We start from the raw sequence: 5,190 nt of genomic DNA on the forward strand, positions 1-5,190 counted from the left end.
CTTGCCCATGAAGTGGTTTAATGCCTCTTCTGAGGTGGATGCTCTCTGCTCAGCATTAAGGTGTGATACAAAGATCTGCATACCTGGAGCTTACTCTCAAAGATCTATTTACCTGACACTTCCCCAGACTTCTTGTTTCCAGTCCTTTGATCTGGTTCTTTCCAAGCCATTGACCAACCAGATAAGCCATTTCAGCCTGCTTGTGATTTAATGTACCCTTCTCTTTGCCTACTATCTCTGCATCCCAAGTGCATCATCCCTTGCAATGTCTTGAAGCTCTGCCCAATGGAAGCCCATGACATTCATTCAGGGCTTCCCCTGAAAGGTGACATGGTACAGTGATACTTCATTTTTGGCTTGCACTCACTTACTAAACCAACTCATCTGTGAATCAAGCTTGTATATTTCCTCTCCCATCACTTAGTCATAGAAAATGCCTGTGTGACCAAAGTAAATTGAGACAAAGGCACCAGAGAAACATGGTTTCTGAGCATGCTATCTGTCCCCTTTATTTGTGCCCTCTGGACCAGCCTGAGTCTGATTCTGGGTGTGCCACACCTACTTCATTATCGACTGCTGCTATAACTGCCTTATATGATGATGATTTGGTGGGACTGAAAGTATTCAGTGTATGATGAGTAGTTCTGGCCGTACAATCATTTAATTCCCAAGGGCAGATGTGCAGTTTCTAAAGGATCTAGTATTATAACAAGACTTGTTTTATGAATGGAGTATGATTTTTTGCTACATGTGGCATGACTTTGTTTCTAAATTATAGGAGTTTCTGCTGTGACCATCCTGTTAGGCCTTGCTAAACAATGTCTTTCTCTAGCACAATCTGTCTAGTATCATGGAGTATGCTGAGCCATAGAGATCAAATGTCAGCACTTCAGAACCAAAGCCTGAAGTACTACAGGGAACTTTCTTTTTCTGGATCTCAACTGAAACTAATAGTTTTCAAACCAACATGGTGAATTGGTAATTTCTGTATTCCTAATGCAGAATATGCTGCCTATAAAACCCAAAGGAACCTATCAAGGATTGGGTTTCATTCTTTGCGGTAGGGAACATTAGGTATTTCCCCACTCTCTGGATTGTATGTCTCTTTTTCTTTCTTTCTTCCTTTCCTTTCCTTTCCTTTCCTTTCCTTTCCTTTCCTTTCCTTTCCTTTCCTTTCCTTTCCTTTCCTTTCCTTTCCTTTCCTTTCCTTTCCTTTCCTTTCCCTTTCTTTCTTTCTTTCTTTCTTTCTTTCTTTCTTTCTTTCTTTTTCTCTTTTTCTTAGCAGGTCATGCACATGAGCAGGAAAGGGGCAGAGGGAGAGGAAGAGAGGGAATCTCAAGTAGACTCCACACCCAGAGCTCAGTGTGGATCTCTATCTCACGGCCCCAAGATAATAACCTGAACAGAAATCAAGAGTTGGATGCCTAACCGACCATGCCACCTAGGTGCCCCTTCCATATGCATTTCTAAGGCATCCATAGTATTTGCCACTTTTTGGTCATCTGCTTCAATTAACATGATATTAATTCCCCTCAAAATATCTAGACAGTTGAAGGTTAGCAGAATATGCCACCTCCAAATATGCCACTTTGGCATAGGCTTATTTTGTTTGAAGGCAGTTGAGAAGTAAAGAAAAGAAAAGCTCTTTGCCTTCCCTCAATTTGCTTAAAGGCAGGATTATTTATAAAGGTGCTCCCCTTTCCTTCTCTACAGGAAGGACAGAAGTTAATCACTAGAGATAACCAGGGACTTACCAGCCCAGAGTCCCCAAAGGAACCGATGTAATAAGCCTACAACTAGCCCTTATGTACTATTAATTTCCCCATATTTTTGCCTTCTCACAGAATGCTGCTCCTAGAATGTAAAGTCCCTTACCTTTGTCTTGTCATGTCTCTAAAAATATATTGCCCTTTTGTTAAGATGTTATATCAACCCATGCTCTAACCACTACTTGATTTACTCATCTTTGAGTGCTCCCAAGTACATGTGCTGTGCATATGTTAATAAAGTTCTGTTTGTTTTTCTGTTGTTAATCCATCTTCTGTCAGGACAGTTCATAGGGCCCCAGCCAGTGAACCTCAGATAAGTAGAAGGAAAACTATTTTCCTTTCCTACACAATTCAGGCCCCTTCGACCTATTGTATGCCAAAGATCATGAAAATTAGCATAACCTTGGGATAGGATGTGGATGTATCCGATGTGAATGTAAATTGCTCTCATTTTCTTTTTTGTGCATTATGGTTTGCTAGTATAATATCCACACACTGCATACCTGAGGCTGTGTTAATATTCTCTAATAAAGATACCACGTTTGGTATAGTGGATCCAACCAATTTTTGTAGCAGCTATTTTGGTGAATGAAATGGGAATACGGTGGGAAACATCACCTCTACATGTTTTAAGTCCTTGAATATAGCACTGATCTTGTTATTGTGCTGTTTTTTTTGTTTTTTTTTTTTAAATTTACTCTAATTTCTGGGGGTGGGATTGGGATAGTTTCAGGGGTTACTACTTGGCTTTTTTACTACAACCATTCCTAATCTATAAGTCAAGGAACCAGTGTTAAGTTTCTGCCTACTGCTAAATATGTGTACTTGAATTATATAATTGGGGACCAGGGACATGACAATCAAGTGGGTTGATAGAGACAGTAGCCCCTACTTGAGACAGACCTGGGTCAGAACTCCATTTATTATCTTTATTAACTGAACTCCTTATCCCCCCAACTCTAATGGGAAAGAGAATAACGTGGCACTTTCAATCTCCTGGTATCAGATTGAACTTAGACCCTATATCTACCAGGCCTTGAAAGATATGGAAATTCCCATTTTCTAAGTGTGCTTTTACACAAGTTAGTGGCTATAGATCCTATTGGGGAAGAATGGAGGAATCACTATTGTATATGATTGCTAGTGTTTGTTTCAGCAGCATATATATATATATATAATTGGAAAGATACAGAGAAGATTAGCATAGCCCCTGTGAGAGGATGACATGCAAATCTGTGTATGTAATTGCTGTGGTGCCACAGGGACCTTCATCATCTAGACTCAGATGCTCCTTCAGTCAATAGGTTCTGCTTCTGGGAGCTGGCTCCAGTCTGGAAACTGGGCAAAAGTTCATGACTTTTCATGGGGAAGTGTTACCTCTGCCTTCTACTCATCTATTCCTGACTTTTTGGATATAGTTGGATAGATGGGGAGATAGATAGATAGATAGATAGATAGATAGATAGATAGAAAGATAGATAGATAGATTTGACAGTACCCTAAGCAGTTAGCTGCTTATTGATCTTGCCTCTAGAAATACCATGTACTTCAGGTTATTTCTATAGACCATTCTAAGTTAGACCCCGCTAGGCTGCCATTCATACTTTGCTAACAAGGCTATTCCAACATCCTATCATCCCCATTGCTTCTAGGGAACTCAGTTCTGTAACAGCTACCAATTCAGCCCATAGAAGGCAGGCATTACTGAGTATTACAGTGATGCTGGTGTATTTCTTTCCAGTTCATTTCTTATTGCTTTAGTGAATGGAGTGTGCTCCAGGCCCTCTTAAGGAAAATGACCAGCTGGTAGGTTTCCTAGTTGTGTATAATTGATGCATTCTAGCATGATCAGCTCTATAACCCTTTTGAGCTCTTTCTCACAATTTTCCATGGCCTCTCTAATTTAATACCAGCTACTGTTTTTTGTTTTTGTTTTTCCTAAGCCTTTTAGAAGCATCACTTAGGGTTCTTGCCAAGGAATTAAATACTGTAGCACTAGAGAGTTCTTTTATATTGTAAATTGTCCTTCATCTAGCTTTATATCCCCCCTTCTTGATCTAGTACCTTTAGGATTTGAGCAACTGTTATCACAAACTTACTTTCAGGTATTCCTTACATCGAAACTAGCTTAGTGGAATGAATCTGAGGTAGTTTCTCAGTCGACATTTTCAGACACATTTTCCTGATTCCTGTCAGTGCAGGCTATACATGTCCTTTGGCAGCTTTGATGTATAATCCCTTCTCATCCCTGACTGGTCCAGTACTTCTCCAGGCTGACTATGCTGAGATTCAATCATATTTAAGGGCCTGATGCCCAGGTGGAGAGGAGAGGACAGATTCTAAAGAGGACTTTTGTTGTCATGTTTAGCACCTACCTCATTTGAGGTCTCTACACAGTCTTCAAGGTGGGCGATCTCTCCTCCAAAGAAATAGACCACTTCTGCTGGCCTAGTGGACTCAAAGAAATTAAGGATACAAAGTTCATCAACCTACATGTCCTCATCTCATATCTCAGAGTTCCATTCTTTCCCTCTCTGGGTCCTGTACTGTCAAAGATTAGCCAAGGCCAAGAATTCTCTAAAGATCTGCCAACATTACACTTAAGTTCTCTGCCTACAGCCATTTGCACCCTCTCGCTTCAAGTGATGAGAATCTTTTCAAATGCTACCAAGGAGGCCTCTGACACTCACACTTTACTCTGAATTATTAGAAGGTCTGAACCTGTCATTTTCTTTCTTCACTAAATCAGTGGTACTTAGCAGCAGCATCTCAATTTCAGTCTTTGTAGTTGCTACTTCCCCATAACCCTCTAACATCCAAGAAGTTGTACTGTTCGTTCATCCCCTCCGGCTGCAACCCATCTCATTCTTCTCAAGTGAAAGTCTTAGTAGTTGCATGCTGCAGCATCCCAGAGACTATCAGCACATCACCTACCACCCGTGATCCAGCTGGCAAGTTAGATCCAACTATAAAATTCTATCCTTAGCATCTGCTTCTCAGATCTATTTCTGGTACAAACCAACTTAGGTTGAGTTTCTTAAAAGTGGAGCATGAGATGGGGATTCTTATTCAAGTCACTCACTAGAGGAGTTTTCTCAGGAGAAAAGGAGTGCACAGTGCCTGATAGAGCAGGGCATAAAAGCTAATCATAAATGTGGTCTCAATCAAAGACTAGCTTTAGTCTGAACCCAGGCGGAAGCTTTGGAACACATCCTGCAACAGGTAATCTCACCCTAAGATGAGGAACCAGGCTTTCATCCCTCAGTACTAGTCAATTGTTAACTGAAGTTTGTTGGGTGAGTAGGTACTGTGTAGCTTTCCAGTGAGGAAGCTCCCATTTGGCCAAGGGTAACTCTTTAGATAAAGGGCCAGCTGTGAGTTGTTATCAGCTAGCACTTGCGGCAGCTAAAGGACAGGTATG

The 5,190-nt window shown here is 40.9% G+C and overlaps 1 pseudogene; it reads left to right on the forward strand.

Moving 5' to 3' along the window:
- Nucleotides 1–2,929: 2,929 nt before the first annotated feature.
- LOC144289363 (U6 spliceosomal RNA) lies at nt 2,930–3,024 on the forward strand (annotated as a pseudogene).
- Nucleotides 3,025–5,190: the final 2,166 nt, after the last annotated feature.

The sequence above is a fragment of the Canis aureus genome, chromosome 1 (genome assembly GCF_053574225.1).
Source record: "Canis aureus isolate CA01 chromosome 1, VMU_Caureus_v.1.0, whole genome shotgun sequence".
Lineage (NCBI taxonomy): Eukaryota > Metazoa > Chordata > Mammalia > Carnivora > Canidae > Canis > Canis aureus.